This window comes from Crocodylus porosus, unplaced genomic scaffold (genome assembly GCF_001723895.1).
Source record: "Crocodylus porosus isolate Cpor-Errol unplaced genomic scaffold, CroPor_comp1, whole genome shotgun sequence".
NCBI lineage: Eukaryota > Metazoa > Chordata > Crocodylia > Crocodylidae > Crocodylus > Crocodylus porosus.
In genome coordinates, this window is record NW_017728917.1 from 4,476,863 (window position 1) to 4,490,911 (window position 14,049).

Here is a 14,049-nt window from a genome sequence, read left to right on the forward strand (position 1 = left end):
CAGGCTCAGGGGTGATCTGATGGCCACCTGTAAGTTTATCAGGGGTGCATTTTGTCTGCAGACCTATAAATGCAAAAGCTCTACATGTAATACTGGGTGCCATTAACATGAAAGAAGAAGCTGCTTCTGTAAAGCATTTCCTTTTGTTAATTAGGTAGCTTCATGCCCTCAGAATAGTGAATCATTAACTGTTGATATTGTTCCTAGGACACAGGATCATGTCTGTGATCTCTGAGGACACCGAAGACAAAATGTTTATTTTCCTGGGCTAGGCAGAATCAACTGAAGTCAAATATGTGAAAAATAGTGCAGTTGCAGGTCCGTAGTGTCATTGGCGATATAGGCTGCAGGTTTCACAATGTCCCTTCCTAGTCTGTTATTTTAATGATGTCCAAATGCTGCTGGCATTACCAGCTGGTTTCTGTACAGACCTTCAGAACTTTTCTATGTATATATTATTGGATATTTTTGTGCCCATCTTTCACTAATGACTTTCAAGTTTTTTTTTGTTACTTCATTTGTTGTCGAGTCACTTAAGTCAGCCTTTAGCATGCTGGAGACAGTGCAAAGGAGTTAAAAGCAAAACCCCTCATAGCTGTAAGCATTTATATGCTTAGTTTCATCGTTCAGTGATCCCAGGCAACCGGCTGCTCATCTTCATCTTCTGTTCTGCTTTGGTTGGTGACTTCTGCAGTGGTTGTATCAGATTGAGAGGAATGTTTTTTTTCTTCCAATACAAACTCAGATGACTTTGCTACTTAAAAAAAAAAAGTAATCCCTTTCAGCTATACCAATGTACTGATATAGCAGCCCATGCCTAAAAGACTTGATTCCCAATGTGTGGTCCCTTTCAAAGATGCAGCTCCAGTAAGCAATGAAAGGTTGCTGCCATATTTTAGGAAGCTTTATTTTTTCAGTGAATACTCACATTTTCTATGCTGGCTTCTATATTAAATTCCTCATACTCAGGCTAGCATTTGTTTTTTTTTCTCATTGAGGCTAGCACTAATTATGAAGGTCAGTAGACTACATTTGATCTGAGCCCAAATCTCATTTGAAATCTGTGGGAGTCTTTCCTGCTGTCGAGCAAAGACAGTATGTGATCTCAAGTGTTAGCGTGCTCCAGACTGGCTAAGTGGAGAGGTCTGAAATAATAATAAATTTTTAAATACTGCCACATTGTCAAAGCCAACAGTTTTGCGTATGTGAAATGCTGAGTCTTTCAGCCAACCTCTCCTGAGCAATGAGCAGCTGATGATGAATATTCCCATCTGATGAGAGTCCCATCTTGCAGATTTCTGGAAAACGAGTCTTTGCTCAGAACGGGTTTTCTCGTTTTCACTGGGAGGAAGGGATGTGGTGGTACACGCAACGGAGATTTCTTCGTAGAGATGGCACCCCGTTGCAGGGCTGGTGTCTCCAGGTTCGGTTGTTTGCTGCCCTTTAGTCTTTAGCTGGGCAAAACTGGGCCTAAGGAATGAAGGTTTCCAACATCCCCGTTCCATAGTTATTGTTGTCCCCATTTTATACAGGGGAAAAAGTGAGTCGTAGCAAGAGTAAATGTCAGGACCGCAGTTGTGAGGGAGATCCGAGGCAGAAGCGAGCACAGAACTCCCCGTGACCCGTCCAGCAGATGTACTTAGCATGAAGTCCCCGAATTTGGTGGATTCTGTCATAGCTTTGTGCTTGGGGCTGATGGGGGAGAGGACAAAACTCGATCACGTTTCTCCAAAGCAGCTTCTGAAGCACGGAAGAGGATAAGGGCTCGATTCAAATGCCTTCAGTCTGGATGAAGAGGACACACGCTCCAAAGCACATTCATAAATGTCCTTTACAGAAGGAAGGCGGAGGGTTGAGATATAGCTCTGCAATCCGGGGACTCCACACTGGTGAGACTGCAGCAATATGACAGTCAAAGCAATTTTAACACTGATTCTCCGCTGTAAGGGCAGCAGAATTGTGAAAGAAGTCTGTGCCTGAGTGCAATCAGCATGGTTTTTTCTTATCAGATTTAATCTATTTTAAGCAAAGTTGTTTGTTTTTTTTTGGGGGGGGAGGGGGGTGGTGTTTTTTATGGAATAGCCCCCAGGGGATAACAATGTCCCTTCAATTACAGTAGTTTGGAGGTTTTAAAAACCCAGGCCTTGATGGTATTTCTTTGAAATGGGGGAGCAGCAGAATTAAAAAAAATCACTTTAGTTAATGAAATCTGCCTGCCTTTACCCATCAAATATTATTACTCTTAAGGTGCAAAAGAATGGGGCCTAAAGGAGCTCTCGGGGTCCCTTTAACGAGAAAGTTGTCTCGCAATCTGCTTTAACGATGTGCCAAACCTGGCTCCCACACATTAAAGAGTGTTGCGGCTCTTCCAAGGGTTTCTTTCCCTCCACCTTCCCCCACTTCCCTGTGGCTCTTTTACATGGATGTGAAGCATTTGTTGTCTGCCGGATTTCAAAAGGACATCAGGGAAACTTGCATCTAGTCGGATAATCAGCAGGTGGACTTGGAGGTGGCAGTGCGACTAGCGCAGTGGTAGAGGTGCAGAAAGAAGCAGTTCTTCTGAAAAGGCCAAAGTCTGCTCTCTCATTTAGGCAGTTGGGATGACAAAATGGGCGAGTGAGAGAAATGAGCAGCAGATGTGACTTAGATTGGAAAGGGATCTCCAAGCTTTCCTCACGTGTGTGTGTTCAGCCTTGGCTCATTGAATCAGCCTGAGCCGCTCTCCCCCAAGTTTTCATCCAGCCCATCTAAGAGGGATCTTTGTGGAACAGCCTGGCTTTCTCGCCATTCCCAAGAGCTGGGTTTCTTGGCGTTTCCTCTGATTGCAAAGCAGCATGGCCTCTGCTCGTTCCGCCTGCCTGAAAGTGGAACTGTGTAGATGGGCACACTTCAGTGGAGAGTCAGCCCTTGTGTTCAAGAAACAGTCTCCTAATCATGGGATTTTTTGATTTTTCTAATTTGCCTTTGGGTTTCTTAGCACTTACGGTGCACATCAGTCACATTTCCCAACTTTTCTTTCTAGCTGTGAAGCCTGGAAACGTAGTGTTTAATCTTTCCTTCACGACAAGTTTAGAGCGTCTCATGTGTCCCCGTAACAGGAACTATTAGAAATAAGCCAGCTATTGCAGGCTCGTGATAAAATAGAGGCAGCAACGCATGCCATGTGTGAAAGTCCGTATGAAATGTAATCCCTAGCTGAAGCAGTGATTTTGTTCAGAGGTAGGACGTGCCGTGGAGCAGTGGAGGAGGCTGGGTCTGTGTGTCCGAGCAGCCTCCTCTTTGGAACGCCATTATTTTGCGAGTGCCGGCGCCAAGGCCCAACAGAGTCCGTGGGCCATTAAGCTGTAATGGGCTTTGGTTTGGTCTCTGTGTTCACTGCCAATCTGCAAGGACAGTAACCTTAGGACTCTTCTGTAGGATACAAAGATCTTTTACTATGAGCGGTAAAACTCTGTTAGTTGAGAGTCGAGAGCCCGTGCTTATTATGTATGCGGCGTAGCTGATTGTACCAGCGTCTGTCTGTGTGTCTGCGTCGCAGAGATGTTCTTACAACAGGGCAGTGAAATCCCAGCTGCTTCCTTGTGGCTTTCCATTGCCTGCTTGCGTACTGTGGTGGTTAGTTCATGTGGTCCTTGACCAGAAACATGAAATTGCCCCCGTGTCTAATTCCCATTGTTGTGTGACCGTATATATTGGAGAGCCACTTCATAGTCATTAATGCAGGAGACACCCTATGACATCAAATCCCACACGTTAACTCTCTGCTATCTCTATACATCTCTAAAATGTGAGTATCATAAGTTTATTTGGGAGCTTCTCTTTGGGATGAGCTGTAGGACATAACAGGTATATTTTTTCTGCCACAAGTCGGTCATTTTAATGTGCACCGCGCTAGGGGAAATTATATTTGCAAGATGGGAAAGCAGGTTTTCTCTACTAAACTCTTGCTCAAATAGCCTGCTTGTTGCAATTTTTTTTTCTGTTTGTTGCAGAGGAGGGAGGTGAGGCAATTCAGACATTCATGCAAAGTTATATTGGCAGCTCAACACCCTTCTACAATGCCAAATCCGAGTCTTTCCTGACCACTCAATTTTGTTACTGAGACACTTTTGGCAAGAAAACAATAGCAATAGTTGTTCCAAATACCCAACTGTTAACTGTGGCTTTATTGATCAGCTCAAAAGTATTTTAAACACCCCCCCCCCCCCCCAAAAAAAAAAAAACCAAACACAAACCAAAAAAATCCCCCTTCATCTACATACAGCATAATAAAGGCTCTTCCTAAAATAGTTGCCTCTCTGTCCGTGTCAATAATTGAATTTAGGTCAAGTCCCTATTCTCCACCTTATCTGACTGCCTCAGCTAGCCTGCTGTATTGTGCAAGAGAGATAAATTGCAAACTGCTTCCGATGGAAATAAGAAAGTTCAAATGCGGCTGCACATGTATGCGTACTGGGGACTGCAGCACTGGGAGAAAATGAGATAGTAAGTCAATCAAGAATAACAATAAAAAAAAAAAAAAAGAAGAAAAAATAAACCAAGGGTTTGGGAGCCTGGAGTGTGCGAGGAAACTGGAGCAGAGTGGGTGATCTTGCTGCAGAGGAGAGAAATTGAGAGGGAGAGAGAGGTGTATGTGTGTATTCATGAGGGAGCAAGCCTGACAGCAAGGACGGGAAAGAGGCATTAGCAGGCTTGGCAGCTTGCCCAGATGGGCAAGAGGGGGTGAGACAGTCTCAGCAGCCGCTGAGTAAGTCAGCTCTTGTTCTCTGTAAAAACACTTCCAAGCAAGCCACAGTCTCCTTTCTCTACCAAAGGACTCTGTGTAAGCCAGTCTCGGTGCGATGACAGTTGTGCTGTTCAGGGCCCCTGCGCTAAGTGGAATTGTGCAGTCCTTCAATGCAGCTACTTCTCCCAGGTGTATTGGTTTCTACACAGCACCGTTCTCCCCGTTCAGCGGGAGGAGGTGGTTCCCCCTCTCCCCCTCTTGTGAAGCCTCGTTTCGCAAAGCCAGACACGTTTACCCCCCAGGATCACTCGAGTGCAAGGATGGCACTCCTAAGGGAGCCCTGGGATGAAGGATGGGCCCATGGCCCCACCTCTCCTCTGCTCCTTCCGGCTCCCCGATGGAGCAGTGCTGGTGTGGTGCGAGAGCATAGGTTTCCTCAGTTCTTGGTGCATCCTTGTTTAAGTTGACTTCCACGATCAGCACTTACAAAGTAGAAACTGAACTTGATTACTGAGCACCAAAGAAGACGGTCTCAATTAATTCCTCCGTGCATCTGTCAGCATCTACGAGTAGGCTCTTGTCTTAAATACTTAAATTCTTAAACTCCTTGTTCAGTTTGTATATCGTTGTTGCTGACTGGGGCTTCTAGGAGCTATGGGCGTAGAAGTAATTCAGCATTTCTTCACTGGGAATTGGGTATTGCTCTTACTTAAGCAAGTGTTTCTCAACTCACACTCGCTCAGCATGGAGCAAAAGTCGAAGCACTTTGTGCTGGTGGCAGAGGCGGGGGCTCAGAGTTGAGTTTCTGTTGGGTAAACTGCTCAGTGGAAGGACTGATTACCTCTATACAGGCTTTGTCCTCTGTCATGCCATCCTTTGGAGTTGTCCCAGCAATCCAATTCACAATGCTCCTCCACCGTACGTGCACAAACCATTTCTGATGCTGCCGGCAAGAAGAATTAGCGGGTCTGCTACATCTGGCCCATTGTTACTAACTTTCAGATGACCCATTTTCAAGTGAGCCCAAGGTGCAGCGATGCCCTTTGTATCTGGAGTCCATTACAAGAAAGGGATGAAGAATTAACAGACGTTTTTCTTTTAGTTCGTGTTTTCACTCTAGAAACGAGAAACATTTATGAGAAACTATTTTTTAAATTAGTTACTTGCAAGACTCATTAAGTGTGAACAGCCATTTGCCATCCTGCTCTACTCGCAACCCAGTGCAAATTACTGTTAAAAGCTGCATGTGTTGAATTGCAAGAGATACTGGCTCAAGCCCTTCTGTCCTACTGTAGCTCTTCGATGGTTAGAAACAGTTACTAGGGCTCTGTGCAAGCCATTGTACATAAATCGATGGTAGCACTGCACTTCTATAAAATGCACTGTGTTTTCAGGCCGCAAATATTCAAGCCTTATCTTACTAAGCGCTTCTTAAAATAATTTTAGTCATGCCCCCAGGAGGTGACTGTCATAGGATGTGGGCCCAGGAGTGGCTGTGATCTCTCCTGGCGCCCCCTACAGTGCCAAATCAGTCCCAAATGCACCCTCTTTATCTCACCCGCCACGTCTTGATGTTAATATGTTCAAGGGAGGCTGCCTTTCTAACCTCTTTGGCACGGTGCCTAGATGTATCCTAGCTTGGTCTAGTCGCCCGGTGCACTCTGACCTTTGGGGCTGCACATGAGTCCCACCATTGCCCATGCCGTTACGGGTCCTCGGACTCGTCCCCGTGCCTGCCTGTCTTGCCTCGTGGCTCTCGCAGCAGGCCCTCTATACCAATCGCCTGCGCCGGGGCCTTGCCTTTACACGATCACCCTCCCTGGGCTTGCCTTTATACCGTCACCCGTGCTGGGCTGGCCTCTATTTGTGTGCTCACGCTCCCTGCCCGCACTGGGGCCTTGCTCGCGACTCCCGCAAATCGGGGCTCAGGCGGCCTCAGCCTTACCTGGCCCCCAGACCCCCCTTCCTGGATCTTATGCTCACTGGGCTCCCCCCCCAATTGCAGCTCAGGTGGCCTTGGTCTTACCTGGCACCCAGACCCGCCTTCTCAGGTCTTACGCCCGCTGGGCTTCTTGCCTGTGCCCACACTGGGCTCCTCCCGATAATCACCCACCCTGGGGCTGGGGTTGGGACACCCCAAAATGCAGCGCCCTCTCCAGCGTCAGGAACTCCCTCGCTACTGGGGAGCTCCCATGGGGCCGCCTCCAACCCTACAGCCTCACCCGGTCCTCCGATGTAACAGCAAAACAGAAAACTCCCACTCCTAGGCTACAACATAAACTCCACGCCCAACTGGCTAGCCATCATTTCTCTCCCTACCAGGGTTTCCTCCACCCCGTACCGTCTCGCAGAATGCTGCTCTGCTTGCTCCAGCAGAGCTCTGCTTTCCTTGGCTGCCAGAGGGGAACTGACTTTCCGGCCTCAGCCTGGCTGTTTATAAAGGCCAGGCCCTGCCCCCTTCTGGTCAGCTGACCAGACTGGTTGCCCCGGCAACTGAGCTCATACTACTGCTATCAGTAGCAGGCACCTTAGTGCCCTGCTACAGTGACCTGTGGTTAATGATTCTGATTCCATGGAACAGTTCGTCTTCATTCTTATTCTACATCTAATTAATTATGTCTGATTTCAGTATGCGGATATTTTGCAGAAGATATCAATTTTGAACCCATCTGGATATTTAGGCTATGAGAATCAGAGAGTAATTACGAGGAGCTGGTCATCAGATTCGTTAGGCTGGCTGGCTGATGTCTACCTACTTCCTTTAGGGCTGTGGGCCCACATTGCTAATTGAAAAGACAAAAATAAAAGCAAGGCAAAAATATCACGGGAGCGAAGTTAATATTCCTGTTGTGGAAGTAACTTCAAAATAAAGCAGGGGAATGGTTGAATCGATATCAAATCAAGTCAGTGTCAGGTTTGGATTGGAATTAAATCGTTAAAAGAGCTGAATTTATTAATCCTTATGCACACTAGAGAGGATACTAAAGAATGATTTTACCAGTGTCAATCAGGTTTCACTTTTCTTTGATGAAAAGTTAACATTATTAATGTTAACTTTTACATTAACGTATAATATAAAGCTAACAAAGTTAACAGTATTACATTATACATTAATACATTAACAGTGAAATCTTTCTATCGTCTCAAGTCTGAGCCACAACCTCAGAGCCCAGTACAAAGCTTTGCTGTTTAGAAATCTCCTCTTCCCAGAGATATTAACAGAGCCCTCTTGATTCGCCGAGTTTGACAACTCCTGTTTACCAGAAACTATAAATGACAATTTGAAGTCTCTGAGGACTTTTAAACTGGGAACACAGAACACCCTCTAATAAACGATTAGGAAACAATATTCGGGGGTGGGGGTTAGATTTAGTGAACTTTTTCTGGCCCTTTCTCTGTGTGGCATGCAAGGGTGCATGTATTCAACTGCACTTTTGCACCCTAGTGTGAAAAAAAATAGAACATATCTGGGACCTCTTCCAGCTAATAAAAAAATGATTTAAAAAAATGCTTAGGATAAGAAGGCTTTGCAAGCTCTTCAGCTCTTGCGCTTGTTCTGGAGCCTCCTGGGGCAAGAGATAAAACGGCAGGCAAGAAGCCTGATGGTTTTATTTCTCTAGCAGACCTCCTTGTATAAGGCCCTGGTGAAAAGGTGGAGCAGCCTACTTATTGCTATCTTCCTCTGAGCAATGTGGTCAAGTCTTGGGGACTGTAAGACTGAAATACTAATTTTCCCTTAGATTTTTTTTTTTTTTTTAAAGGCTTCACACTGCATTCCTATTGGCCCATGAAGTGCCTTTAGCCCTTATTTTAGAAGCCTTCACATGCACAGTGATAGGCCTAACTTGCCTCGCTTTACGGTGGTTTGACACGGAAAAAGACCCTCTGTGACCAGTCATTCAACCATTCATTTATCTGCAATATTAAAATTAAGTGCCTGGGTGGACAGTTGACGATGGTTGCCATCCCTCTTCTTTCAAACAAGAAATGTAAGACTGAAGTTTCTATTTTGAAACTGGGTTATTAAATGTAATTCTATACATCTAAATCAGCCACACATTATCTACCTTGCTATTTGGCACTTTGTGTCACATTTAATCTCAGCAGTCAGATAGTTTGAAGAGGGTTTCAAGTCTGAACTGATCTAGTGAAGCTTTTCTTTCTTAGCCTGTTGACATTTTCACCCAGAGGTGACTGTAGAAAACATCCATTTGTATAATTTCTGTTTTGCTGCATGCATTGGTATCCATTATGTTCTGAGAGATGTCCTGGCTCTGAGCAAAATAACCCTCTCTTAACTGCTCAGTGCAATTGCTGCTGAGCTGTTACAGATTGCTTTCTTCTCCAGCTGGTGTATGCGGCTCCCGTAGCATTCCTACCTTGCAAACCACAGAGTTCACTTTGGACTTGGAATTAAAGCATAGGAAATCTTCGTTTCCAACCTGGTGCTCAGACAACTAGAGCAACCGCACTCTTTGTCTAATATAGAGCAATATGCAGGTGTCAGAATTTCCTCATTTCTTAAAAGTGCTGTTTAGTGCTTACTTCAATGCTAATGCGTTACTTCTCTACAAAGCTTTAGATAAATGTTGTTCCTGTCGAGGTTTCAAATCTTTTTTTTTTTTTTTTTGCACTGGCTACCTCCAAGTTCAGCACATTGCGGAGCTACCTGAAATGGCAGAGGGATGCAAGAGAGGGATGTGAGAAAGGAAATGCATGAAAGAAGATCACAGTAATGCCATGAGGATGCAGAAACAATATGAAGGACTATCTGGAACATGGAGCAGTTTGGAAGCCCAGTTATGGGATTAGAGTGCAGCCTACCCATGTCTCCTCAGCAGCAGCAGTCCATCCCAATTGAGGATGATTGTCTTATGTGTGGGTCGAATATGGCTGACAAGGCCAATCTGGGATTGACAGACTCTGCTGCAACTCAAACACATTTCTGTGCATTGTGGGTAGCTCTGGTTTCTTGGTTCGGTCCACGAGATGCTGTTTCTGGTGCTCCCATTTTTTCATCTCCTGTTGTCACTTGTAAGACTTCAAAGTACTGAGATACTTTCAAAAGACTCCTCCACTTGGGGCGGTCCTGGGTGCTAGTGTCCCATGAGTTGATCTTGATATTGCATTTTTCAGGCTGGCCTTGAGGACGTCCTTGAAACACTTTCTCTGCCCTCCTCTCAAGCATGTGCCTTAACCGAGCTGAGAGAATAAAACTTGCTTGGGAAGTCCATAGCTGGCAGCATCAGATGGGTGTGATTACTAGAGGTCACGGCATGTCCTTGTCGATTTTTTTGTAAGCAATGCAGCAGAGGAGCTTCGAAGTGAAATTTGAAAGGGCAATAAGGTAGCTCTGGAAGTTGATGAGGGGCTCTCCAGGAAAGCATGTAGAGATGGTTTGGGGAAGTAAATTAAAAATACTTCCTTCCTGCAGGCAGGGTGGATTGTATTTTCCCTTAGAATCTCCTAAATGGCAGGCTTGCTGGCTGCTCTCCAAAATCTAAATCACAAATCTAATACGGTGCTACAGTATTGACCACTTGAGATAAGGATGGTTTGGCTTTTGGCAGGATTCCTGTCCAGCCTATCTGAATGATAATTTTCAGGATATCATTAGGCACTTTTTAATGATTTTCTCAAAAGTTTAAGCTTCATTTATTTCAGCCCCCATGACTGAATTCCAGATGCAGTCTTTTTATTAATTAATAATGCTGTTTTCTTTAGCACACGAATGTCAATGAACCAATTATTCAAAATAAAAATTAATCAGATACATTTGTCTGGGTAAAACATGTATTTTACAGGCCTGCAAGAAATATGGTCTCCCAGTTTGACTGGCTGAAATAGATTGGATTTTGCTGTTCAATTTTTTTTTTGTGCTAATTTGGATGTTAAACCTTACAGGAACCCGATGCTAGAGTAGACTAGTAATAATAATCAATAACTGGGCTTGCATTTAAATGTTAGTTTCTTCAAGTTTTGATAAATGTGTGGCTAGACCAATTCTTGAAAATAAGTAAATAAGATGTTAGATTCTCCTTACTGTTTGCATTCGGATTTTCCCTTTTTCTTTAGATAGGCACTAAAGCTACTATTCTGGGTTGCCAAGTTACACTGTGCAACTTATTCTTAATGGGGAACATAAACGGTTTGTGTATGAGGGATGTATATGCAGACTTGAGGCTAGATAGAAGGAATCTGTGATGGATACAGATCACTTGGCCCCACCCTCAAATGTTGTACTCCATTGCCTCTTTGGACAACTTGCAGTCTTTGGATCTTACACAGGTTTAGCTTCATGGCTTATGCCTGTGATAGAATCAGGTTCATCAAGGACTAACTTTGCCCCATATTTTTGAACCACTTCTTTTCCTGTGTACGAAGAAGGGTGAGGCCAGACTTTCTCTAAGGTTCAGGGATATTTTTGTCAATTTGCATCAAAGCAGACTCGAGCAAAATATCAAATTGTAACTTGAGGCTTTTGCTCGTTAGCATCAAATAACAGCTGTTCTCTTCACCACGGGGTCAAGGTGCACCCCAGATTGCAGCTTGCAGAGAGTAGGGAGGTTGAAGCACTTGCCATTGGCTTCCAGGTATTAAGACTCCTCAGCTGGCCTCTTGGCACCATTCGCTCCGCAAGGAGCATAGCACAGCTGCAGAATCCTCTTCAAACTGTCGTGAAGAGGAAAGGTTACCAAACATGAAGATCTGTGTATTCCTTGCAAACATGATTGTAAGTACAAATAGATTCATTCCCCTGATATGAATTAATGATGTGGCAGGCTGCTTGCTTAGGATATAGAAATGTGGACCCGCTCTTAATGCTTACTCCACAAATAGAGAGGAAATATAGCACAAACATACCAAAAAATCCAGAGCCACATGCCCAGCTGCTCTACCATAAGACGTGCACACCACATCAGCTAAGTACACAGAGTCAGAAAGCCCAAAGCTGAATCGATTCAGTCTTCGCAGGTTAGTCTACGCTGCGTAGATTGAACCGATAAACAGTTGAACAGACATTCACTTTTGCAGCCACCTGCCTGCAGTGGCTCAGGCCAGAAGCCAGAAAGCACTAACGCACGCCTCCCTGCTCATCTGGAGCAGACAGCTTGGGCTAAGGCTAGCCTGCCTACCCTGCGAGGGGGATGGGAAGGGTTGTAGTGGAGGGGCAAGGCATTCTGGGGTGGTGGGGGGCTGAGTTAACTTGAATCTGGAGAGGATCTGGGACAGAAGTTCCATAAACCGATTTCACCCAAATCAGATAAATCTGACACTACATCCACCCAGGTTGATCTTAAACCGGTTTGGCCTTTTTGTAAGCGGTTTATGTGCCTTGCACTTCTATTGCGATACAGATTTGAACTGGTTTCCGATCACTTCTATCGGTTGATGTGTAAATGTCTGTCCCTAGCCATCATGGTCCTGTTCTGAATGTGGAGAGTCGCAGAACAGCTTGTTATGGAACACCCAGAGAGAAAAATGAACCCAAGCCCTGGGGCTTGTTGGGCAAAAGGGATGCTTGCTCCCCTCCCTTCCAAGTGGCCTAAGTACAATCAAACCCATTGCAAGGCATTACAAACTTCATTTGGGGACAGGGAAAGTCACCGAGCTGACGTGGAAGTAGTGGTAAAATTAAAAGCCTTGTCCTCCTGTCTCTTTTGGCTCGCAAAGGAGAGCTGAGATCTCGCTTGCTTCCTCCTCACTAAGGACCTTCAGCACAGCATCAGGAAGCAGCCTTGAATAGCTTACTTTTTTGGAGCAACCCATGCGAGAGGGCTGTATCGCATGCACACTGAACAACAGTTCTGAATAGTAGCCTTTGGTTTTGCTCCAGCAGATCTGGAAAAGCTCTCCAGAACTGACATACCATTTGCAGGATTTGTGGGTTCTTTTGGAAGCCCTCCCCAAACAACGGTCTTGATTTTCTCCTGGGGGTCTTTTACCTTGACACATCTGCCGGTTTCAGTAGAGCCGCTCCTGATTCTCACAAATCAGAGAAGAGAACTAATCCCAGTGCATTTCTTTTATGGCTTCTCCTTTCTCTTTAGGCCATAGCCTCCTGGTGCTAAGAAATTAGCACCAATTAATCCAACAAATAAATCTGTCATCTAATGCAGCATGTGCGCAGAATAAATCTGAAATTCCTGGAAGGATAATGGAGAGGAAAAATATTAAAATCCTGAAATTTGCTCTTCCGTTCTGCAGGATTTATCAGCTTTGTTACAGCTGGACTTCAGCTGTTAAAAAGACAGAGAGAGAGACGGAGAGAGAGAGAATGCCGTATTAGTGCCAAGGTAAGAATAAAAGGATCCCCCAAATGTTACATTTAACAAGATGCTTTCAAGTATGTTATGAGTCCCTACCTTTCTTTTACAAGCACTGATTGTTTATAACCTTTATGTCTGAAGAAGAATTTATTGTGCAGTTGGAAAACCTGCGTTTCTCTCAGCAGATTGCATTGCGGAGGATTCTGCCGAGCCTATCAATAGGTAGGCTTGGCAGAATTTGGTTGTCATTTATTTATGTTTTAGTCGGTGGTTATTTTAAAGTATTTATTTTGATTTTTATCAAATGAAGTTTTCAGTATTGTGCAAAATTAGGGGTGTTTTTGAATTCTTGCCACCAGCTCCTTGCTCTTCCCAAGTCCCTCCAGGGGCAGAGGCAGGAGCCAAACTCCTGAGGAACCCAGCTTGGCCTGTCCTAGTTCCTGTGTGATGTGGGCAGGGGCCAAACTCCTGTGGAGACCAGGCCAGCTCCCTGCTGCTACCAGTCCTGCCCCTCCAACCCTCAGTCCCAGCACAGCCTTACTCACACAGCCCCCAGCTCCTGGAGTGGGGGGGGGTGTGTGTGTGTGTGTGTGTGTGTACACCTGCGCACATGTGCATGCAGTGCCCCCGCCAGAGATTTCCTTACCTCTACCCAAGATTTTTTTTTGTCTCCTTTATGTAAATTTTGATGATTCCCAACAGAAATATTTTTGCGTTGGTCCATGACCGTCAGGTGAAATGGGTGTTTATTAATGTCTATCCACAAAAATCAAATCCTGCCATCCCTAGCAATAGGAGAACATTTTCAAATGCATCCAAGCCCAGGACAACTTTTACAACCTTTTCTCCAATGCCTGATGAAGGGTGTTTGTGCCTGAAAGCTTGCAATTAAAGACATTTTTTTAGCAAAAATCTTGTTGGTCTAATAAAAGATATCATCTCTACTACAAGTCCTGATTGCTTTTTCCTCTAGACCAATATGGCTACAACTTGGATACCTGACTCCAAGCAACTTAGCAGCCTAAGTCCTGTAGATTTAGAGGCACTCTTGAA